Source organism: Humulus lupulus, chromosome X (genome assembly GCF_963169125.1).
Source record: "Humulus lupulus chromosome X, drHumLupu1.1, whole genome shotgun sequence".
In the NCBI taxonomy this organism is placed as follows: domain Eukaryota; kingdom Viridiplantae; phylum Streptophyta; class Magnoliopsida; order Rosales; family Cannabaceae; genus Humulus; species Humulus lupulus.
This window is the reverse complement of record NC_084802.1, coordinates 207,823,229-207,849,299: the sequence shown is the minus strand read 5'-3', so window position 1 is coordinate 207,849,299 and position 26,071 is coordinate 207,823,229. Positions and strand designations below refer to the sequence as shown.

At 41.5% G+C, this 26,071-nt stretch overlaps 1 non-coding gene across 1 annotated transcript; it reads right to left on the bottom strand.

The window, feature by feature from the left end:
- Nucleotides 1–4,109: 4,109 nt before the first annotated feature.
- On the bottom strand, nt 4,110–4,216 carry LOC133807830 (small nucleolar RNA R71). Its single transcript, XR_009879720.1, has one exon. It is a non-coding gene; the product is annotated as a small nucleolar RNA R71 (small nucleolar RNA).
- Nucleotides 4,217–26,071: the final 21,855 nt, after the last annotated feature.

The following is a 26,071-nucleotide window of genomic DNA, read 5'->3' as shown; positions in this document are numbered from 1 at the left end:
GAATGTCTCCAAGAATAAACTCCAAGTGTTTGATGGCAAATACGCCGCAATCTTCGCTGAAACCAAGAAATCTTGATTGTGAGTGTATTGAAAATTAAAGGAGAACAGTGTTATGAAAATCTGAATTTAGTACGTCTACCTGGTTCTAGGCTGTGGGACAATATCAGTGGACATGCACCGCCAATCAAAGTTTAGAACGGTGATCTTCGGTCTAGCTATTTTCAACTTGGGGTGTCCTTTAAACACACCAGAAGCGTTGAGTAAAGATGGAAGCATCCTAGTCCAAGGCTAAATCAACTCAGACAACTTATTATGGCTAAAGTTGGAATGTTCTGAGTCAAATACAGTGATCATCCAATCAGTGAAATTTACTTCGCAAAGGACCCAGTGCCGATTTTCCAAGCACCAGTGGAAGTAGACCTCGTTGCAATCACCCCAAGGCTTCTTGTATTTTTTGGCATCTCCTTTCAAGAAATTAAGAATGTCCGAGTCCCATTGGTAAGTCCTGCCATTTTTCTTGAATTCCTCATATCTAGCAGGAATATATTGTGCAAATGATGAATCAAGTACGGTGGCTTTCACGGGGTACGTCTTTGGCAACTCAAAAAGACGTCTCCGTATAAGATAATTCGCAGCGGCGAGATGCTGCAAATAAATAGAGTAATGTTAAGGAAGAGTGGATTGTTAAAATGAGATAAATGTTCTAACAAACATAAGAGACTTACAGTTTCTGCCAACCATTCTTTTTCCACCTTCAACTTCAAGAACCAAACAGGGGTCCCATCACAACATTCCAACTTCCTCGGTCTGCTGTTGTCAATCTCACCGAGTACCCATCGGTTAAAAGTTGTCAACATATCTTGATCCAACACCTTTAAAGGAAGGATCGTAACTGGGTCCTTGAACTTTGGTTTCTTAGCTGCTGGAGTATAGTCCTCGTACCTTACTGGTCTCTGTCTAGTGCGCTTACCTGTAAAGGAGCAATTAGTATCTAATCTCTTTAAAACATGTAAAAACTCATGGATTAGTCGTACCTAAGACCGTCTGCACTGGCTGAGAAGGTGTGGCTTCTCCAACAGAAGGCTCGTAACATGTGGGGAGAATTTCGTACTCTACATCCTTTCTTGGAGTAGGTGCAGGAGTAGGTATACCACCTAGTGTTGCCAGCTTCTCTAATATGACTTCTTGATTTTTAAGGACGATACCTAGAGTGGCCTTAACCTCGTCCACTGCACCTGATAGTCTGGCCATCTCACCCAACAACTCCTCATAAGCCCCAGGAGCAGGTGCAGAAGTAGGTTTTGTACTAGTATCTGGAGCAGTCTCTGTCGGGGCATCCTCCACAAATATGCCAGCCTCCACGGCTATCTCAGCCACTGCAGCAGCCTCTGCCTCAAGATCGTAAGGTCTGCCATCCTCTAATGCAGGTTGGATCATAGTCTGTAGCATCACATACCTAGGAGCATCCCCCTCTGTCCTCTGATATATGGCATCGAAGAGGTCTCGCTCATTTGGTCGAGACCTTAGGATAGAAATGCATGACAACTGTAATGGAAACAAAACAATCAAATTAGAAACGACATAAGTTGACTAGTATAATTCAAAAGTTCTTGAATTATTTAAATTTAATATAACTTACATGTCTCCTCGCAAGTACATCCTTCAAATGCAAATGCTTCGGCTAGCCTATGCTCTCCCACTGTAGCATCCTAGGGAACTTGAATCCACAGGGCTTGGCGTGTTCCTTCTGTAAATCTCGTATACCCAATATTGCAAGGCTGGTGGATACCCCTTGCAAGTGTACTTTGCCTCCACCTTAACACCCTTAGAAGACTCCACCTCAGTGATCTTCTTCGCCTTCTTACCTGGTATCATAGCACCAATCGCTTTCATATCTCTATTGAATTGTTTCACAGTTGTATCGAATGAAAGGGATCCCCACGGATACTTCTCAAAATAATCTAAATCCTTGACCATCGACAATGAATCTCGCCAAATTAGCATTTTCGTTCTCAGCGCCCAATAGTATCCCTTCCTCAAAGTAAACCAAACTGAGCTTGTACAAATCATCAGGTACATCGCATATACTAAAAGCTCATTCCAACATACTGAACCGAATGTCTTTCTCGGGTTCCACACTGAAATATGTATCAACTAGGCGGGAGGAAGTAATGTGAGGTTGAATGTCAACGGCAAGGGGTGGACAAGAGCAGCTCAGGCCGGTGATAATGGAAAACTCATGCACCCCAAACTTACATAAGTTTGGGCCCATCAAGAAGTGCACCTCATCGCCACGCGGAGACTTGACCTTCAGCAAAAGCAGTGTGTGCATGCACCAATGCCCCAGAGAACGAAAAGGGAGGGGCTGTGAAGAATGGTCCAAAAACAGACTCATTCACCCTCCCCAACAATCCATGCTCCTCAAATCTTTTCTTCAATTTTGTTAACCTCCCAGAACCCCTATAGGTCATACGACCGACATATTGATCCTCTATAGGGATCTCAAGCGGTGGGATATGTTTGAGTGGCATCTACAAAATATCCAAAAAAAAGAGAATTAGTTGAATTTACAAAAAATACTCAATCTATTGTTGTCATCGAAATATTATCGATATACTATTGAAATAGCATCGATGGAGCATGGAATAAACATATAAAGTCATCAACATCACATCGACATAGCATCGAATAACCATCGATGCATCACCATAAAATTAATGTGCTCGTATAACCATCGATGGAATGTCGATGCTGAGGCGAACATCTAATTTAGATGTTATTTTCGATGTAATATCGATGGTATATCGATGTTGAATCGATGCCATATATGTTGATTTGGTTCAGCATCGATATGGCATCGATATACCATCGAAATGGAATCGCGTACAGATGGCAACCATCAGCATCGATGATACATCGATGGCATTTCGATGGTACATCGATGCCATTTCGATGGTACATCGATGGAATGTCGATGCTGAGGCGAACATCTAATTTAGATGTTATTTTCGATGTAATATTGATGGTATATCGATGTTGAATCGATGCCATATATGTTGATTTGGTTCAGCATCGATATGGCATCGATGTGGCATCGATATACCATCAAAATGGAATCGCGTACAGATGACAACCATCAGCATCGATTATGCATCGAAATGTCATCGATGTGGCATCGATATACCATCGATTATGCAAGCATCGTCATGACATCGATATACCATCGATTGCGCATCGATGGACTATCGCCTTCATTTACTGGTCCATCGAAATACTATCTATGGAGCATCGATTGCGCATCGATGAACAACTTTTCAATATTTTAAAAATCTGCACATGCACTATATGCTATCGAATTACCATCGATGAAGCATCAAAATGGCATCGATGTGGAATCGAATGAACATCAACCCACAAATTTTTGCAGAATTTGAACATAATCTTCCAAAATGATGCACATAGAATCAAACCCATTTTAAGCTACATTTTTGCACAATAAAGATTAACAATCAAACCCATTTCATCAATTTATACATTACGATTCAATTTTTTTTAAAAAAAACCACATGACAACTGTCTTACCTTACTGTGGTCAGCGATGAAGAAGAAGGTGGCGACGGCGGCTGTGAGGAGAGAGAGAGCTTTGCCTGAGAGAGATGGTGAGAATGTGAGCTCAGTTGAGAGAAAATAATGAGAGAGAAATGAGAAAGTTTGGTTGGGAAGAGTTTGGCTGGGAATAGAGAATGTGAGGGGTCTGCTCGGTTAATGGTATGGGTGTTTTTGTCCAAAAATTTAAAAATGGCATATGTTTGGGAGAGTATGTTATGTTGGCATTTAAAAAAAAATAAGTATGTTATTGAACATACAATGTAAAATTTCCCTTACCAAACGAGGATCCAAATCTCCATATCACAAACTTTTTAGAGCTGTGTGCGACATTCAAAATGAACGGGGTGAGTAATGATGCTGTAAGATTAAGATTATTCCTGTTTTCACTAAGAGACAGAGCTAAGAGTTTGTTGAATTCATTACAAGCCAACTCTATAGATACTTGGGAAAACTTGGCTTAGAAATTCCTTGGTAAATATTTTCCTCCTGCGAAGTCAGCCAGAATAAGATGAGAGATTAATAACTTCCATCAGCTGGATGGGGAGTCTTTATATGATGCATGAGAACATTTTAAAGAGTTGCAAAGGAAATGCCCACATCAGGGAATAGAGAAGTGGCTACTAGTTCATACATTTTACAATGGTTTGGGGGGAAATACAAGGAAAATTATTGATACAACATCGGGAGGAGCGTTTATGAGAAAAAGTGCTAATGAAACATATGAATTATTGGAAGATATGGTCATGAATAACTATAATTGGCCTACCGAGTGTGAGAATAAGAAAGTAGCAGGAGTCTTAGAGGTTGATCCGATTGCTTTATTGGCCGCTCAAGTGGCATCTCTAACCAAGAAATTACAGCAGAATAACCTCGCTGCACAAGCAATGCAAGTACAGAATGTCATGAGTTGTGAGATTTGTGGGAGACCACATTCTTATGAACAATGCCCGAGCACAGCTAGTTGCTCAACATACGTAAATAATATGCCTTTTGAACAGACACATGTTATTGCTAACTTTTTAAGACTTGCACCCAACACCTCCAATTCATATACTCTTGCGTGGAAAAATCACCCTAATTTGCACTTGGAAAAATAATCAAGGGTTACAACTGTAGTATCCACAGTACCCACCTCAACAACCCCCTCATCAACCGACTTATGGACTACATTCTAGACCTTATTATGATCCAAACCCACACCCATCTCATTTACCACCACATCCTCAAATGAACCCACCAACAATGCAGTCAGACCAATTAAATCAATTCATGACAGAGACAAGGTCTTCAATCAGGAATTTGGAGACACAAATAGGTCAATTGGCTAAAATGTTTTCTAGTAGACAGCAAGGGAATTTGCCTAGTTCCACAAAGGTAAATCCTAAAGAGTAATGTCAAGTTGCCACTCTGAGGAGTAGGACTAAGTATGATGGACCTACAGTGGATGACAAGAGGAAGAAGACAGAGGATCAACATGTTACTAGTCCAATACAAGAGGAGGTTACTGAAGACCTTCCGAAGACAAAAAAGCCAAAACACACTGAGCCTACACCAAGGATTCCATATCCTCAATGGTTCCGAAAGGCCAATCTTGATAAACAATTCTCCAAATTTTTTGAGGTATTTAAGAAACTTCACGTTAACATTCATTTTGCAGAGGCTCTAGAACAAATGCCTAGTTGTGTGAAGTTTATGAAAGAGATATTGTCTAATAAGAGAAAAATGGAGGATTATGAAACCATTGCATTAACTGAAGAGTGTAGTGCAATTATTCAAAAGAAGCTTCCTCAAAAGCTAAGAGATTCGGGCAGTTTCACTATACCTTGCACCATTGGGAACTTTCATTGTGAGAAAGCTTTATGAGATTTGGTAGCAAGCATAAATTTAATGACGCTGTCTGTATTTAAAAGACTTGGTATGGGGGAAGCTAGACCCACTACTGTTACTCTTCAACTGGTTAACCGTTCATTAACACACCCCAGATGTATTATAGAGGACATTCTAGTAAAGGTAGATAAGTTCATTTTCCCAGCGAATTTCATTGTATTAGATATGGAGGAAGATGAGGGCGTGGCTATTATATTGGGATGACCAGTTTTAGCCATGGGGCAAGCGTTGATAGACGTTTAGAAGGGAGAGTTAAGGCTCAGAGCATAAGGTGATGAGGTTGTTTTTAATGTTTTCAAAGCTTTGAAATATCCTTCAGCTAGTGACAGTTGTGTTAGTGTTAGTGTATTGGAGGAACCAAGTAAAAGGATCCACTTAAGTTAAGTTTGATTGCAAGTCCTGAAGAGTGTGCTGGAACTGAAGCCAGTGAGTATGTTAAGTGGTTGAATTCATTAGGGCAAATTTATAAAAAGAAATATGAGGAATTTGGGCAAGTGCCTGAGAGACCTCTCCCATCTATTTAGAAGCCACTAGTTCTTGAGTTAAAAACTTTACCTGATCATCTTAAGTACGCTTATTTAGGTAAGAATGACACTCTCCCAGTTATTATTTCAGTTTCATTGTCTGTGATTGAAGAAGAGAAGCTTCTTAGGGTATTGAGGGCTCACAAACTAGCGATTGGGTGGACTCTGATAGATATAAATGGTATTAGTCCTTCAACAGTGATGCACCGTATATTAATTGAGGAGGATAGTAAGCCTAGTATTGATGCTCAGAGGAGGTTCAATCCTTCAATGAAAGAAGTGGTAGGAAAGAAATCCTTAAATGGTTTGATGTGGGGGTAATTTACCCAATATCTGATAATGCTTAGGTTAGTCCTGTCCAGGTAGTCCCGAAGAAGGGTGGCATGACGGTGGTTAAGAATGATAATAATGAACTGATTCCAACTCGTATGGTGACAAGGTGGAGAATTTGTATTGACTATCGTAAGCTGAATAAAGGCCAACAGGAAAGACCATTTCCCCCTGCCTTTTGTAGATCAGATGCTAGATAGATTGTCAGGTCATTCTTATTACTGCTTCTTAGATGGGTATTCGGGATACCATCAAATTCCTATAGCACCGGAGGATCAAGAAAAGACTACCTTTACATGCCCTTATGGAACATTTGCCTTTCGAAGGATGCCATTTGGGTTATGTAATGCTCCCACCACCTTTCAAAGATGTATGATGTCTATCTTTTTAGACATGGTGGAAAGATGTATCAAAATTTTTATGGATGAGTTTTCAGTCTTTGGACCCTATTTTTATGGACGTTTGGATAATTTGGAAAGGGTTCTGAAAAGATGTGAGGAGTCAAATTTAATACTAAATTGAGAGAAATGCCACTTTATGGTGACAAAAGGTATATTCTTGGGGCACAAGATTTCACGCCATGGAATTGAGGTAGACAGGGCCAAGATATCGACAATAGAAAATTTACCTCCTCCAGTGTCTGTTAAAGGGGTTCGTAGTTTTTGGGCCACGATGGATTTTATAGGAGGTTCATAAAGGACTTTTCAAAAAATTTGAAGCTCTTATCTACTCTACTTATGATTGGTGTGGTATTCAACTGTGATTTTGACTGTTTAAGGGCATTTAACACACTGAAGGAGAAATTGGTATCTGCTCCAATTGTTGTATCACCAAATTGGGAACTTCCTTTTGAATTAATGTGTGATGCTAGTGATTATGCAGTAGGAGCGATTCTTGGACAGCGAGTTGACAAGGTATTTCGAACGATTAATTATGCTAGTCAAACCTTAAATGATGCTCAATTAAATTATGCAACTACTGAGAAAGAATTACTTGCAATTGTCTTTGCATTTGACAAGTTCAGGCCATATTTAATTGGTAATAAGGTGATTGTTTACACAGATCATTCAGTTATTAAGTACCTTATGATAAAAAAGGATGCTAAACCTCGACTGATTAGATGGGTCCTATTATTGCAAGAGTTTGATATGGAAATTCGTGATAAGAAGGGGACAGAAAATCTAGTTGCAGATCATTTATCTAGGTTGGAAAAAGAAAAAGAGCATAATGAGAAAGAGGAGCAAACTGATGAAAATTTTCCGGATGAACAATTATTTTCGATTGAAAGTGAAGAGAAGCTACATTGGTTTGCAGATTATGTCAATTATTTGGTAGCTAAAGTTGGGCCTCCGGACATGTCAAGGAAGCAACTCAAAAAGTTCTATTCGAAAGTTAAGCATTATTATTGGGATGAGCCTATTCTTTTTCGTCATTGTGCTGATCAAGTAATTAGAAGATGTGTCCTAGAAGAGGAAATGATTTTCTTACTCACTCACTATCATATTTTACATTATGGTGGTCACTTTGAAGAAACAAGGACAGCAGCAAAAGTTTTGCAATGCGGGTTTTATTGGCCTACGTTATTTAAAGATGTTAATGCCTTTGTTAAGAGTTGTGATCATTTCCAAATGACCGGTAATATATCAAGAAGAGATCAAATGCCAATGATTGGAATTCTGGAAGTTGAGCTGCTTGATGTGTGGGGAATAGATTTTATGGGGCCTTTCCCATCATCCTATAATAATTATTACATTTTGCTGGCAGCAGATTATGCTTCTAAATGGGTGGAAGCTGCAGCAACTCCTACTTGTGATGGTAAGGAGGTACTTAAATTTCTTCATAAAAGTATTTTTACCCGGTTTGGTACTCAAAGAGCAATTATTAGTGACAGTGGCAATCATTTTGTAACAAATCATTTACAACAGTATGCGCTCGTTATGGAGTTCATCATCGAAAGACCCTGTTTTATCATCCACTTGCTAATGGTCAAGTTGAAGTGTCAAACTGGGAGATTAAAAGTATTTTAGAGAAAACTGTAAACACATCAAGGAAAGATTGGTCGAAAAAGCTTGATGATTCACTGTGGGCATATCGCACAACCTTTAAGACTCTGATTGGTATGTCACCATATCGGTTGGTGTTCGGGAAGGCATGTCATTTACCAGTTAGAACTTGAGCACCGAGCTTCTTGGGTGGTGAAAAAGTTGAATGTTGATTTATTTATGGTGGGACATAATAGGCTTCTAGAGTTGAATAAGCTCGATGAATTTCAAAAAGAAGCTTATGAAAATGAAAAGATTTATAAAGAAATGTCTAAGGCTCTTCATGATAAAAAGATAATTAGAAAGGATTTCCAACCGGGAGATAAAATGTTGTTATTTAATTCTAGATTGAAGTTGTTTCTAGGAAAACTAAAGTCTAGATGGTCGGGACCCTTCATAGTTGTTGTCTCATTACCTTATGGAGCGATATAGATTCATAGCAAGAAAACAAGACATTTTAAAGTAAATGGTAAGAGATTAAAGCATTATTTGGAAGGACCAATGGAAAAGTGAAAATCTGTGATGGTTTTGGAACCCCTCTAAATGGGGTATTCGACGTTCGGCTAAATGACGTTAACGACGACGCTATAGGAGGCATTCCTATACTTTATTTTAGTTTTAGTTTTTATTTTTAATTAGTTGAACACTTTTATTTAATTTCATTTTGGATTTATAAAGAATTGTTTATTTTAATTTTTTTATTTACTTTTAGTATAAAGTCTATAAAAAAAATCGTGCAAATCGTGAAAATGATGTTTTCCAATTAGTCTGCAGGTCAAGTTGCGACTTAAACTTGTAACTCGCGGCTTTAACACAAGTCAGAAAGCGTGGAAATTGAAGGAAGGGGCGGGCAATGACTTGAGCTTATAAGTCGCGACCCTAGGCCAAGTCAGAGAGCATATGGTTTTATTTAACAGGGGCGGGCCGCGACTTGATTAGGCTGAGTCGCGACGCTTGCAAAACAGAGACTTGAGAAAATTTGAGGCGGGCCGCGACTTGCTCTGCCTGGGTCACGGCGCGCCTGTGTCAGAAAGGGCAAATGTGGTTTAATTTTTTTTTTTTTCAGCCTACACCCTTCATTTCACATTTCTTTCATTCCAAAACAATTTTTTTTTTTTTTTTTGCAAAAGCTCTCATTTCTTCCCTTGTCTTTTTACTTAAAATACCCTAAAGTCATATCCACTAATCCCTACTTCCATATTTATTTTTTTTCCTTTCTTTTTCTCTAACCCTAACTTTTTCTATTGGTGGTAAGTGAAGATTGATAGAGAAATTGAAGAGTGAGCAGTCTCCAAGATTTAAAGGCATGTAAGTTTTCCTTTTTGATGATCTTGAAGTTTTAATTGAAATAATTTTGTGTTAAGGGATTGAATTGGGTTTTTGTTTTTACTTTTAAGTTTTATCCTTCTGTTGTGTATTTCTGTAGTTACAGAATCTCTGTCTATAGCTACAGAATATCTATTCCAGTACCAACCTTTTATTTCGCATTTAATTAATGATTTAATTAAATATTAAGTTGGTAATCATAAAATACGAAATTTCATGTTTGGTTATTTTTTAAATATAAAAACAAAAAGATGTTTAGTAATGTTTTTTGTCTTTAGAAATAAAAAAATTGGTATTATAGTTCGATTAAAGTTAGACTCCATAAACTCTGGCGAACCTTTATCGTCAACCATAGTAATGGCGAAAGGTCGGAGCTGAGGAGGAAGACAATGGAGCGAGAGAATTGTAGGAAAAAAAGATCAAAAAGTGAGGGAGGAGATGTGTGACACTAGATAGGATAGTCGACCACATATCTTCTTCGCTAGAGAGCTTCAACAGAAATTTCGTTTCTCCAATGACCGGAGGAGAAAAAAATGGCTAATAGTTTCTATACAAAACTTTAATTGGAGAAAAAAAATGACCGCATAGATCCTTGACGCCCATGCATGACACCTTTGACTTTCTCTATTGTTGTCTGCCTTAGTTGCTACCGATGTGATCTCTTCTAACAGGGCTTAGGTTTTTTTCTTTAGCATTAGGTTTTTTTCTCTCAAAATGTTAGTTGATTGGTTTAAGATTATAAGGTTTTGTTTTATTTAGGGTTTAGTTTATTATTTATTTAGATTTTAATTTAAGTTTTACGTTTAAGTGTTGTAAAAAATAAAAATTGTTTAAAACTAATGTTTTGGTAATATTTGTTTAAAATTGAGTTTAGGTTTTGTTTTTAATTTGATTTTATTATATGTTTAAAATTATGTTTTATATATAATTTATTTTAAAGGATTTTTGGAGAAAGAGAAATTAGCTATAATACACACCATTAAATTTTGGACATGTATAGCAACACATGACCCAATAGGATGTTGTCATACGATTCTTATTGGCACTTAATGACCTAAAACGAATGACTTCAACAAAATGGTAACAGAAGGGTGTTTTGCTACCAATTTTTTTTATTGTGAGCATATGTGCAACAATGGTAGAAGAATTGGGGGTAATGCTACAAATATTCTACAGTAAATTATTTTCTTTTATGGGTACTAAGAAAATTATAATTAGTTTAAAATATTTTATATTTTGAATCAAAATACTCAAACATAAGTCGAGAATTTCTAATATTTTTTAATAACATACATATTAGGGGGGTTAAAAATAAATAATCAAGGCAAAAATATTGCATAACACACTCACCAACTTATTGGATTAAGATCGTGGAAAATTCTCTCTTTGGGAAAAGCCCTAGTTTTCTCTCTAATTGGGAGTTGTAGTGTCGCTAGCTCTATTATTTCTTTTCCGGCTAGGGCTTTCTTGCCCCTCTCTAGGCTTGGGCGTGACTATAGTCAAGAGGGCCTATTATCCTCAAAAGAAAATTTCATGGCCGATGTTATGCCTATCTACGAGGGAGTTTTTTCTTCCGATGACTCGTGTTTCTGAACGAATTCAATCCTGGTGGCCGACGCATTGTCTTCTCCAATCTGTGCGTCCAAGTTCGTGATGAGTCTGTTTTTAGCATAGTTTTAACATGTGTTTAGGGTAAGTTTGAGTCATTTTGGTGGAGTGTTATGCGGTATTATGCTTGTTTTGGTATGTTTGCAGGAAATAGTTGAAGAAAATGTGAAGTTTGGGAAATGACTGAAAAATAAGCTGAAATTGGGAAATTTGTGCTAAAAGTTGACGAGAAGAAAGTTGAAGACTCATTTGTGGAGATAATTGGTAGATTTGGAGTTTGGAATCAAGATTTTTGAAAGAATTAGAGGGACCGCGACGCTTGAATGGAGAGCTGCGGCGCAAGGGAGAAATAGAGAAGGCAAATTCTGGAATTTTTGAAGGGCCGCGGCGCCTGAGGGACGCGTCGCGGCGCTCGCTGAAGTCAGAGAGGGGATGCGCTGGGCATAGACGCGTGCCGCGGCGCTTGGATGCTAGGGCCGCGGTGCGTGTGGCTGATCGTGATTTTTCAGAAGTGTCAATTTTGTTAGATATTTGAGGGATTTTGTTTGAAATACGTTTTAAGGGTTAATTATTCTATTCTATTCATAATTAGAAGAGGAGAGAAGTCATTAGAGAGAGAGGAGAACATTGAAGACCTAGAGTTTGATTTCTTATTCTCTTCTGTAATTTCTCTACTGATGTTTATGTTTATATTTAATTTGATTGATTTTATTATGTCTGCTTTGAACTAATCTTGTTATTAGGGTTTTAGTGGATTCTTCTTGAAACTTTTGATATCTTAATGAAATTTTCTTGAATTTCTTTCATCTGCTGTGGATTATTTATCATATGCTTAATGCTTGTGAATGTTTGATCATCATTTACATGTTTATATGATTTTAACCTAAACTCTGAAAAGAGAAGGATAATTATGCTATAGATAAATAATCACAATTTTATATTAGACGAAAGTACTTTTATGAATTGTGTAGTTTAGGGATTATGCGTTTAAAGCCTGCAATATATTGATTTACCACAGAGACGTAGGAAATAGTATATTGTAGAGAATTATAGATCCTAACAAGACTATAATTTATAATTGTAATTTGCTACCACAATAGACTTAATAAATCTTGAGAATTGGTTAGAAATCATAAGTGGATGGTTGATGAAACTTGTTGACCCAAGATTTGGCCAACTGACACGGGGTCAGAATATGCTTGATATGAATGAATGTAATGAGAAGAACGTAATGACAAAAGTAAATAAGACACAGTATTTTATAGTGGTTCGGCCCTAAGATCTGGTAATGACCTACGTCCACTTAGGTTGATATTGATATAAAAATCAGATGAGTGATCAAAGAACTGGGGTTCAATGAGTTTCACTGATCTCTGAAGAATAATACAATATTCCTAGGAGAATTACTATAGTCTCAAATGATTCAAAAGCCAAAAGTCCAAAAGGTCCTCTCCCTTGAGCTATCTCTTGCTATTTATAGGCTCAAGGGGGATTACAAAAGATTGTTACAGATATTCTTTCCTGAATAATCGAATACTCAGGAGATTGTGTGAGATAAATTCGGGATTCATAAAGATCTTCCCATTAATGTCGCCTTGTACACGGAACTATCGACCAGACTGGTCGCAGGTAAGACAGGCTTGCACTGCTTCTAATGTGTCCTCTGGTCGATACTCTAGCAGAACGTTTCCAGGTGTCAGCCACGTGTCCAGGGATCACTTGCCACATCACCAATGCTAATTTTATGGATAACATTTGCCCCCCAAGTTTATTTACCACGAGCAGTAAATAAACTTTTGAACGAACGACTCTTCGGTAACCCCGCCTGACGTGTCAGAACCCTTCGTGTGTTCTTGAAAAAAATCAACCTACCTCTATCCAATCACGTCCTTTCGGTTCCCCAGAAAAGATTTCGACGGCCATCCCGCTCCCCCATACTTTGAAAAAGGGGAACTAATGATTATACTTTTTACTATCAGAGACAAACTTATATAAGACCTTCGAAGCCTTTATTTTCTTTTTACGCACGCCATCGTCTCCACAAGAAAACCTAAAATCCAGAGCCCTTAACGTTCCTGAAGACCGTTCCATCTGCACTTTCAGGACCCCATTCGAGAGCTTCTTGATCTCTGAAGACCCTTCTTCCATCTTCACGATCACTTTTCTTGGTAAGTTTTCGAGTTCCCACGCTTCTAATTTTTTGTGATGCATGCTTCTGACTGTGCACTGTTTGAGTTTATCTGCTTCTGGTTTGAGACGCTTGTAGACAGAATATTTTGTAGGCGAAATAGGGTTACGGGTTAGTTTAAAATCTGGGATCATGCTTTTTAGGACGTAAAATCGAAGTAAAAATTCGATCTTTAGGCTAGTTGAAAAATAAATTTTTCCCGCCCTAAGGGGAGTTGAAAAAGTTTTTTCAGAAAAACTTTTTACTTTCACCCTTTGATCCGTTTTTCAAACTGTTCGTGTAGAAAAATTTAGCCTTTTGTTAGAATGCTGTTGTATAAAAACTTAATTTTTATACTCGACCAGCGTTATTCTAAAAAGCTTTTAAAAGTTTTCTATCCTCACCTCCCCATTCTTCTGTATGCAGACTTTAATGCCAGATTTGTGGGGAGGTGAAAGGCCTATTGACGATGACCTTCTCGCCCAACTACTCGAGGGAGAAGAACAACCAGCTGACCGTGTCCACGAGATCCCTTTCTCGCGATCTTCTTCCAGACCCCATCCTTCTCCTTCAATGGCCCGCTCCAAATCTTCAGGCAAGAAAAGACCCGGGTCTGAAAACAACCCAAATTCTCCTGCCCGGCCTAATTCGCAGGCAAGGGCTCCCTCGACCAGTGGTCGAGAAAATCTTGTTCCTGACCCTAATATCCAAATTAGGGCCAGCCCTCGCCATCAGAACTTGCCTGATGTCGAGTGGTATACTTCCCCAGCCAGTTCAGTAACTCTTCGAATGGTTGCTAACTGCTTCAGGAAATTCCCTCTCACAGGGGTTTCCATTATACGTCCTACTGAAGACCAGAGGGCTAACCTCCCCGGAGGTGCAAACAGCGCCTGGTCTCGGTATCATATTGAGGCGGGAGCTTATCTCCCTCTTCATCCCTTTTTTGGGGGGGTGGCCAATTATTTTGGTGTCGCCCCCTTCCAAATAAGTCCAAACGGATATAGGATGCTGGCCGCACTCTATATCCTATATAAACTTAAGAAATGGCCAGAACCTTCGCCCCACGAGGTCAACTATCTTTTTGACCTTAAGTCTAACCCGCAACACAACAGGACGGGTTTCTTTCACTTCTGCCACCAGGAGACCAACCGGGCGTTCCTGAGTGACACCACCCATATATCAAACGTGGGGCATTACCATAAGGAGTACTTCTTTACTCCGGATGTAATCAGCAACAATTGGTCGATACTTTTACTTAAGGTGTCTCCTTTCATTTTTCTCAAACTGTAATCTGCTTTTCAGGCCCTTGGTTACGTCCGACCCCAACACCAGCCATGGTGTTGAGGTCTAATACTCTGGCTAGGATGTCCGACGCAGCAAAAAACGTCAAGACCCTGGTGACTGAAGAAAACTTGAGGTTGTCTGGCCTCCTGGCTCCTCGCCATGAAACTAGAGGGTCCGTGGTGGACGAAGCCATTGCCGAGGGGGTTCCCGAGCAGCAACCTCCTGTGTCTCCTCCTCGGAGGAGGCCAACGGGGGTTACAATCAGGGAGCCCACGGACAATCCTTCTGCAGAAAGATCTTCTGCTCCCCAAGGCAAGAGGAAACAAAAGGCCAAAGAGCCTATTGTGGACTTGGGAGAATCCTCTGATGATAACGGTAAAGTTATTTCGCTTTTAAATGGTTTGCCAATTCCCTGTCATCTGTTTGACGGGGAGGGTAACTTTACATATGCTCCAAACTTAGGGCCAGACTTCTTCATGCCAGATAATGAGTATATGACTAATAGATTCAATAGTGTAACGACCAGTAGTTGTAGCTCGGGTATTCACTTTGTTACCTTTCTTCTGTTACATATAATATATTTTCATCTGCCTCTTATTCTTATCAGTTTCCTGTGTTTACTTGCATGCAGATATGGACACTCCCAATATTTTTGACATGTACCAGGCCGAGGAGGAAGAGGAGGTTCCCCAACTCCAGCGGAGATCCAAGAGGAGAACTGGCGAATCCAGCCGAGGCCCTCCAGCCAAGAAGGGTCGAACAGAAGACCTTCCCAAGGATGCGCCAACTGGGCAAACTCCTGGGCCAACGGGGCAAACTCATCCACCAGCTCCTACTGAGAAGCAGACTCCTCCTGCCCCACCAAATCCTCCGGATGCGCCCCCTAGAGAGGAAATTACTCGTGAAGAAGCTCTCGGGTCCAAACTCATGAGCCGTGCCCTTCGATCAGCCAGGGATCGCCTTGACCGCATTGGTAAAGGTGACCGTGTCAGAGATGCAATGGTCGAGGCTGAAAACATGGGGGCTGACTAGGTTCTGAATAGAGCCCTGAATGAAATCTCCAGTGTGAGTACTTCTTCACTTTTTAAGCCTTAGTCTTTTATTCTTCACAGCAGGTTCTAACTTTTTCCTTTATTCACAGGCCTTGCTGTCTGCTATCACTACTCGCACTCGTATCCAGGCTTCCATCGAGCAGGCCAAGGCAAAGGCCACTGAGAGGCATCAAGTGAAGGCAACTGAGGAGCTTTCGGCTACAGAGGCCAGGCATGCCAAGGAGTTGGAGGCACTGGCTTGAGAGAGGGATGCTGTGGTGACCAAACTGACAGAGGCTGAACCCGCAAAAGATGCCGCGGTGAAGTTGAGGCAGCAGTATCGAGAGTCCAATCAAACCCATCTTCGCGAGATCAAGCATTTGGGAGAGACACTCAAGTCCAAGGACGAGGCTATTGTCACTCTTGAAGGCAAGGTGAAGCAGCTGGAGCTTGACAACTCCAAAAATCTTGAAAAGTATAAGAGGACGACACTCCGATGTTTCTACAACTTCTGGAAACACAACCAGGGTGCCGACTTTAGCTATCTTTCGGAGGAAGTCAGGACTGCTGAGTTGGCTCACTGCACCTCTCAACTGGCCGAAGAGGAGGCAAGACTGAGGATCCCTGCTTCTCCAAGCATCGTTGGTGTAGAGGAAGAAGAAGTTGCCGAGGACGCAACCAACCAAGATGCTGCCCAAGACCGTCCGGCCCCAAATGCCTCTTAAACTTTCCCATTTATTTTTTCTCTCTTTTTGGCCACACGGCCTACGGGTCGTGATGTAAAGACAATAATTTCTTTTTAAACTTTGCTGCACGGGCAGAAAATCTTTTTTTTCTTTTATTCGAACAGTTACATCCAAGCAGCGATGCTTGCGGTGTAAAAGCTTATATCTTGATGCTATAATATCTTAATTTATTATAACATTTTTCCGTATGACCGAACTTAGCATAGTACTTTGGCATGATTTAACAAAACATAAATTTTGAAAAATACTCTAAGTACTGTAGCATGCTTTCACTCATTTTGTTCATGTGTTTACATACCTTGCGGGTATGCTTTGCTATCGATGTGCCTTATATGCCCCCCAAGTGATCGAGGAGCTTTAGGTCCTTGGTCACTTGCCTTGACCATGGCCTGTTTGAACATTCCTGTTCGTATGAAAATTGAAACTTTGTAATACAGCAAAACAACACACGTAATGAACAAATACTTGTAAATGTAAATTCACAATGGTTGGCAAGAATGACTGGTTGCGCACAGTCCCTTATAATCTCGTATTAAAAATGGACTAAACATGTCTTTACGAGTGATTCTATAATAGAACCGTACATATACGAGCAGTTAGCCATACAACGTGGCTAACCCTCTTTGCAAAACTTGTAAAAATTAAAAATTTAATACAAGCCAGTCCTTTAAAAAGAGCTGTTTACTGATAATGCTTGCGCAGGTGTTCTCCATTCCAATAGCGTGGAACGAGATCTCCGTTTAAGCGTGCAAGTTTGTAGGTGCTTGGATGAAGGACGTCTTCAACTTGGTAAGGTCCTTCCCAATTGGGTCCGAGCACTCCAGCGGTAGGGTCGCGGGTATTTAAGAAAACTCGTCGTAGCACCAAATCTCCGACATTGAATTTTCTTTCTTTAACTTTGGAGTTAAAGTATCGGGCGACTTTTTGCTGGTATGCAGCAACTCGGAGTTGAGATTTCTCTTGTATCTCATCGATTGAGCCTAGGGACTCCATCATTAGCTGGCTGTTCTGATCCTGGTCGTAAGTCAAACGCCGATGTGAGGGGGGATCTAACTCAATAGGAAACATAGCCTCATACCCATAGGCTAAGGAAAATGGAGTATGTCCTGTCGCTGTTCGGTGAGACGTTCTATACGACCAGAGGACTTCAGGCAACTGCTCTGGCCATGCTCCTTTAGCTTCCTCAAGTCTTTTCTTCAGGGTGTCTTTAAGAGTCTTGTTTACGACTTCGACCTGCCTGTTTGTTTGGGGGTGTGCAACTGAAGAAAAGCTTTTAACAACTCCATGCCTTTCGCAGAAATCGGTGAATATGTCGCTGTCAAACTGGGTCCCATTGTCTGAAACTATCTTCCTAGGTAAACCACATCTGCATACAATGTTCTTGATGACGAAATCAAGAACTTTCTTGGTCGTGATGGTTGTGAGTGGTTCAGCTTCGGCCCATTTGGTGAAGTAATCAATTGCCACAACTGCGTACTTTACTCCGCCTTTCCCTGTAGGCAGGGATCCAATCAAATCTATCCCCCATACTGCAAAAGGCCACGGGCTCTGCATCTGCTTCAGTTCGTTTGGAGCTGCTCGTGGAATCTTGGAGAACCTTTGACATTTATCACATCTTCGTACATACTCCATCGAATCCTCGTTCATCGTTGGCCAGAAGTAGCCTTGCCTTAGAATCTTTTTTGCCAAACTCTGCCCCCCAGCGTGATCTCCGCAGAAGCCTTCATGCACCTCCTTCATGAGCTCCTTAGCCTTTTCTGGTGTAACGCACCTGAGTAGTGGCATCGAATATCCTCTTCGGTACATAACACCATCGACCAGTATGTACCTAGCAGCCCATCTTTGTAGAGTTCTGGCTTTGTTCCTATTTGTTGGCAGCGCACCATTTGTCAGATACTCCAAGTAAGGCGCCATCCACGTATCCTCCATTCGAATCTCCATACTGGACTCAGTTGCTTGTATGCTCGGCTTACTCAGTATTTCAACTGGCACAATGTTCAAAGTGTCAGCATCCTTTGCGCTCGCGAGTTTGGCTAAGGCGTCCGCGTTTGAATTCTGATCTCGCGGGATCTGCTGGAGGGTGTACTTCGTGAACTGGGCTAGCAGGTCCTTTGTTTTATTTAAGTAGGCTACCATTTTCAAACCTCGCGCTTGATATTCTCTTAGGACCTGATTCACCACCAGCTGTGAATCACTGTAGATATCAAGCGTCTTTATGCTCATATCCTTTGCCATTCTCAATCCAGCGAGGAGTGCTTCGTATTCCACTTCATTGTTTGATGCAGTGAAGTCGAACCTGATGGCGCAGTGAAATCGATGCCCTTCCGGCGTTATCAATATCACTCCCGCTCCAGCGTGAGATTCGTTGGATGAACCATCCATGAATAGCTTCCACGAAGGAGTTTTATCTTGAGGCACAGGCGCTTCAGGCTGTTTGCACTGCTCACTGTCTGGGAGTTCGGTGAACTCCGCAATAAGATCGGCTAAGACTTGTCCCTTTACTGCTGCTCGCGGTGAATAGGTTATGTCGAACTGCCCTAGCTCGACTGCCCATTTTAACAATCGCCCAGCCGCCTCGGGTTTTTGGAGGACTTGCCGAAGGGGCTGATCAGTTAGAACTGTGATAGGATGGGCTTGGAAGTAGGGGCGCAACTTTCTAGAGGCAAGGATCAAACAATATGCTAACCTCTCGATTGGCGGATATCTCAATTCTGCCCCGATCAATCTCTTGCTGACATAGTAGATTGCTTTTTGTACACCTTCTTCCTCTCGCACTAGCACCGCGCTGACAGCAACTTCAGTAATCGCCAGATAAATAAAGAAAGTTTCTCCTTCGATCGGCTTTGATAAGATGGGAGGCTGTGCCATATGAGCTTTCAGTGCCTGGAATGCTTGCTCGCAGTCTTTCGTCCATTCAAACTTCTTATTCCCCCTAAGTAGATTGAAGAATGGGACGCACTTGTCTGTTGACTTCGAAATGAATCTACTTAGGGCTGTGATCCTCTCGGTTAAACTTTGTACATCTTTAATCCTTTCTAGCAACTTCATGTCGATCAGGGCTTTTATCTTGTCGGGGTTGGCCTCGATTCCTCTTGAGTTTATGATAAACCCCAAAAACTTCCCTGATCCGACTCCAAAGGAACACTTGAGGGGATTCAACTTCATCTGGTACTTGTTTAACACATCAAAGCACTCTTGTAAATCCCTCACATGCCCTTCTGCCTTCTTAGACTTTACCAGCATGTCATCCACATATACCTCCATGTTTACACCGATTTGCTCCTTGAACATGTGGTTGACTAGCCGTTGGTAAGTCGCACCTGCATTTTTCAGTCTGAAGGGCATTACTTTGTAACAATACAAGCCCGTATCGGTCCGAAAGCTGGTGTGATCCTCATCAGGGGGATGCAAGCTAATCTGGTTGTAGCCTGAATATGCATCCATGAATGAGAGGATCTCATGTCCTGCAGTTGCATCGACCAGCTGGTCGATCCTTGGGAGTGGGAAGCAGTCTTTTGGGCAGGCTTTATTGAGGTCTGTAAAATCCACGCAGGTTCATCATTTGCCATTAGGCTTGGGAACCAGCACTGGATTGGAGACCCACGATGGATAAAATGCCACCCGTATGAACCCATTCTCCTTTAGCCTTTCGACTTCTTCTTTAAGGCCCGTGATCTATCTTTATCGAGCAGCCTTCTTTTTTGTTGCACTGGTGGAAAGGTCTTGTCTATATTCAGGACATGGCTGATTACTGCAGGATCTATCCCAACCATGTCTTTATGCGACCAGGCGAAAACCTCCTGGTTCTCTCGCAAGAATTCCACCAGTGCGTGCTTCGTGGTGGGCTCTAAGTTTTTCCCAACCTTTATGACTCTGGTTGGGTCTTCTTTGTCGAGTTGGACCTCCTCCAGGTCCTCGACGGGTCCAATATTTTCTTCAAAATCCCCAAAGCGAGGATCCAAATCTCCATCCTCACTTTGGGCAACACCCTATTTGGTGACTTCATCACCTGAATGGGCTTGCGTATCAACTGCCATCTGCAATCTATCTGGGGCAATGCTCTTCAACGTTCCACTTTTCGCCTTTGTGATCGAGGCGTTGTAGCACTCCCTGGCTTCCCTTTGGTTTCCCAAAACGCGTCCTACCCCCGCGTCTGTTGGGAACGTCATGGCTAGGTGCCACATAGAGATGACGACCCGTAGATCAACCAATATGGGCCTTCCAATAACGGCGTTGTATGTCGAAGGACAATCGACCACTACAAAAGTGGCGAGTAATGTCCTTGTTGCAGGCGCTGTACCCGTCGTTACTAGGAGTTTGATCATTCCGGATGGGGCGAGTCCTTCTCCTGAGAAGCCGTATATCGTTTGATTGCAGGGCTCCAAGTCTTTTACGGACAATTTCATGCATTCCAGTGTTGACTTATACAGGATGTTCACTGAACTTCCTGTATCGACCAGTACCCTCTTCACCATCATATTGGCCATCTGGATGTCCAGGACCAGCGGATCGGAATGTGGGAACCGGACACGTTGGGCATCGCCATCAGAGAAGGTTATCTCACCTTCCTCTGACTGAGCCTTTTTTGGTGCACGGTCCTCCACAGTCATCATCTTGATGTCCTAGTCGTGGTGCAGAGTCCGAGCATATCGTTCTCTGGCCTTTCCGCTATTTCCCGCGAGGTGCGGGCCTCCGCAGATGGTTAAGAGTGTTCCAGCCACGGGGGCAGGCTGTAATGGTGGCGAGCGTTGGCGTGTGGACGCCTGCTCGTTGCCACCCAGAGCTTCTCGTTGGGAATTTCCCGAGGCCCGTACGTATCTTCTCAAGTGTCCTTGTCTAATAAGGAACTCGATTTCGTCTTTTAACTGGTTGCATTCATTAGTGTCATGTCCGTAGTCGTTATGGTAACGACAGAACTTGGTGGTGTCTCTTTTCGAAATATCTTTCCGAATGGGGCCAGGTTTCTTGTAAAGCACACTCGAACTTGTGGCCTGATACACCTCTCCCCGAGACTCAACGAGGGCAGTATAGTTAGTGAACCGAGGTTCATAACGATTACCCTTGGCTCGTTTGTTGTCGGAGGTGGAAGGCTTGTTATACGGCCGTTTTCCACCATTCTTGCCATTACCGTTGCCGTTCCCGTTGCCATTAGGTTTGGGCCCATTGGTGGCTTTGGCGGGTTCGGAAGCCTTCTTATCCTTGCCTGAGGGCTTTCCATTGTCGACAATGGCTTCTTCGAGCTTGATGTAGCGATCAGCCCGGTCCAAAAATTCTTGGGTAGTTCTCACCCCTTCCTTTCGGAGACTCTTCCAGAGGGGAGAACGACGTTTTACTCCTGCGGTTATGGCCATCATCTTCCCTTCGTCCCCGACCGTCTTCGCTTCAGCTGCGGCTCGCATAAAACGTTGGATGTAGTCTTTCACTGACTCCCCATCCTGCTGGCGAATTTCGACTAGCTGGTTTGCTTTGGTCGGGTGTACACGACCAACATAGAACTGTCCGTAGAATTCTCGTACGAACATTTCCCAGGAAACAATGCTTGCGGGAGGGAATTTGAAGAACCACTCCTGCGCGGCTTCAGAAAGTGTTGCAGGGAAGATCCTGTACCGAGCGTCTTCGGACACTTTCTGAATGTCCATTTGAATTTCAAATTTATTGGCATGCGAGACTGGGTCTCCATATCCGTCAAAGTTTGGAAGCGTAGGCATCTTGAATTTGCTGGGAGTTTCGGCGTTAGCTATCCTTTGTACGAATGGAGTGCCTTTCCTCCTATCGTGGTCGATGTAAGAAGTCCTTCCCCGACCAGCTGTTGTACTGCCTGGTTGAGGGCGTCTATCTGGGCCTGTACAGCGGCAGGAATCGCTGTGGCCTCCGTTGCCGGGGGGACGTTCTCGCCATGCCTCTCACGGCGATCATTGAGTACATCTCTCAGGTCCTCTTCTCTTCTCCGCTGCTCGCTTCCCCCGAGCCGGTTGAAGACATTATTTTGTCTGGGCTGCCCCCCAACATCCTGTCTATTTGGTTGGTCATCTTGAGGTACCTGGCTCCTGCCTTTACCTCTTTCTCCATTCCTCCCACCGGCATTTCCTTTGCCTGAGTTGGCCTCATTATATCCGTGGCCATCTCTGAACCTCGACTGGCTATGGTGAGATCGACTGTTCCCTCGATGTCTGTTCCTGGCTGAACCGTCCCGAGCGTTAGAGGGTGGCCTGCGCTGGTCGTGGTGTCCCCGTGCATCATCGTGTCGTGGGGGGCCTCGGACCGCAAAGCCTAACTCTGAGTCCCTCCTGTTACCAGGAGGATACTGTCCTCTGTTCGGTAGATTCAGCCCATCATCCCTACGGCGTCTAGGGCTGCGAGGCTGATGCTCGGCCTTATTCTGCCTCTGTTGCGGGGGATTACCCCGAGCAGCTTGGGACGGTGGCTGTACCTCAGGCTCCAGTGGGACATTGTCATGGGGCATCTGAGGCTGTTCGGGTCTTTGCGGACTCGAAGGCTGGATCGGTGGGCTCGGGTTAGGACCCCTCTGGGGTGGCCCATTCACAGGTGGGCCAGGCTGCGAGACAGGTGCAACCTGATTTCTAGCCAATAGCAAGGCTGCCTCAAGGGATGCCATGGCTTCGTTCTGGCGGCAGTCCACCTCCGCCTGCCTCTCGCTCAATTCTGCGCGCTGCAGTTCAATCTTCTGCTGCTGCCGCGCCATAACTTCAGCGGCAGTCTCCTGACTGGCTCTCAGACTAGCCAGTTCTTCCTGCAACGCGCCCAGGGTACTCTTCAATGTTGCATCATCCATTTCCTCCTCCTCAAAATCCAGTTGTGGCTCATCCTCTGCCATGCTTGCAGGAGGAGGAGGAGGTGGCGGGTTTGACGGTGCAGCGGCGGCTGCTTGTCCAGTTTTCTTTCCAGCTTTCGCCATTAGTTTTCTCAACAACGATCAATCAAGCTCTCAATGAAAGCACCAGAATGTTGACCCAAGATTTGGCTAACTGACACGGAGTCAGAATATGCTTGATATGAATGAATGTAATGAGAAGAACGTAATGACAAAAGTAAATAAGACACAGTATTTTATAGTGGTTCGGCCCCAAGATCTGGTAATGACCTACGTCCACTTAGGTTGATATTGATATAAAAATCAAATGAGTGATCAAAGAACTGGGGTTCAATGAGTTTCACTGATCTCTGAAGAACAATACAATATTCCTAGGAGAATTACTATAGTCTCAAATGATTCAAAAGCCAAAAGTCCAAAAGGTCCTCTCCCTTGAGCTATCTCTTGCTATTTATAGGTTCAAGGGGGATTACAAAAGATTGTTACAGATATTCTTTCCTGAATAATCGGATACTCAGGAGATTGTGTGAGATAAATTCGGGATTCATAAAGATCTTCCCATTAATGTCGCCTTGTACACGGAACTATCGACCAGACTGGTCGCAGGTAAGACAGGCTTGCACTGCTTCTAATGTGTCCTCTGGTCGATACTCTAGCAGAATGTTTCCAGGTGTCAGTCACGTGTCCAGGGATCACTTGCCACGTCACCAATGCTAATTTTATGGATAACAAAACTAAAGCCTTAACTTTTGCATCTATTTGAATTTAATCAAATTTCATCTTTGCATTTCTTTAAGTGCTTAGTAGTTTTCTTAATTTTTAGTAATAGTTATTTTATTTATCAATCTGAAATTATTATTCAAATCAATTAGAATTAGAGGTTAATTATTGGTAATTAATAGCAGTCTTCGTGGGATCGACACTTTACTTATCATATATTACTTGATTAGACCGCGTATACTTGCGTGTTACATTTTGGTAATCAGTTCGCCAACCCGAGGTTTGTCTGCGACTGGTGCAGATTGGTGGGGTGGCCTCGTTGTTGGTGGCTTTGTTGCAATACTTCTCGTTCAAGAAGGGGCGACGTTGGTCTTGGGCATGCATAGGTGGGGGTGGCGTTTAAGAAATCAGGGGAAAATATGCTTTAGGGGTTTGGGTTGTATCCATGAGATAAAGGGGTTTTGGTTGTGGGTTGGTGCTTAGGTTCCATGTATTTTTCTTTTGTTTCTTTTTTTTGATTATTTAGTTTTCTTTAGTTCTATTGTTTTTTTTCTTCAGTTTGTGTAGCTTTCATAATAAAGGTGGTTTACACCTACCGTCTCACGCCCTCTCTATTAGGGTGTGTGGCATTCTTGGCGATATTTTGTCGCGTTGGATTAGTAGATCTAATTAGCATGTTTATGTTGGACAACACTTGGATGAATCTTTTTCATATCTAGCTCATGTTGTTGTTAAGATGTTTATTGATTCCTTGTTGTGTTCTATCAACATGATGTGTGAGTATTTATGAGATGAGTGGATCGTTGTTTTATTTTCAATAATGATGTTTTAATTGGGGTTGATAATTCTTTGATGGTGGCCGTTTGCTGTAAACGGCTCAATTGTTAGCGTCTGTTGGTCATTTTAAAATTTGATTTGTCAACAATTCAATATGTCATGCACGTTATTGAATTGAAATGCCTTTTTTTTTTTTAAAAAAAAAAGTAAATAAATAATCAAGTAATGCTTGAATAAAAAATAAATTAAACTAAATAATAATAATAATCTTAATATGTTTATAGTTTTTTTTTACTAGGTTAGTATATCTTTTTTTATGACTAGTATATGTATATGTGGGAATTCTCCTATAGGGGCTTCACTTTAAGCCCTACCCGTGGGGCTCTCAGTGTTCTCGACCCGTGAACAGTTTTCGGCACGACTTTTTTTATGACCGTGTATATTGTAGTTATTTAGAGCATCTAACAAATTTTCAGAAAATTCTGAATAGTTTATAGTACCGAAAACTAAGTTCAAACATATTGTTGCACGTGTGACTGATTTTTTTTTTATGCGCGTGAAAACAACATGTTTGAACCTAGTTTTCGGTACTGTTAACTATTCGGAATTTTATGAAAATTTACAGGATGCTCTAAATAGCTACAATATACACGGTCAGAAAAAAAATCGCGCCGAAAACTATTCACGAGTCGAGAACGCTGAGAGCCCTACCAATATAGCTTAAAGTGAAGTCCCTATAAAAGAATTGTCCTATGTATATGTGTTTGATATAATTAGTTCAATATATATATATTTTAATTTTATATTATTTATGTTTATTTTTTATATAATTATTATTTATGATTAATATATTTTTTTGCATACAATATATATACATATGATAAATTTAGTTTAATAATTTTTTGAAGGTAAATATAATTTTGACTCTTGTGTTGTGGAAAAGTATTTAATTGGACTTTTTGTTTTGTTAAAAGATAATTCAAACTTTGTTATTTTGTAAAATTGAATTAAACAGTACCTTAAATTCGAATTTGGTAAAAATATTAAAGTACCCTCAAATTTTATTGATTATTAAATTTTAAATATAAAAATAATTAAAAATAAAAATTCATTGAAAAATTGTAAGAGGAAGGAGTAGAAAGGAGAAAGTTAAAGTCAAGTAGTTCTTTAGTTTAGTTTTGGAATCGA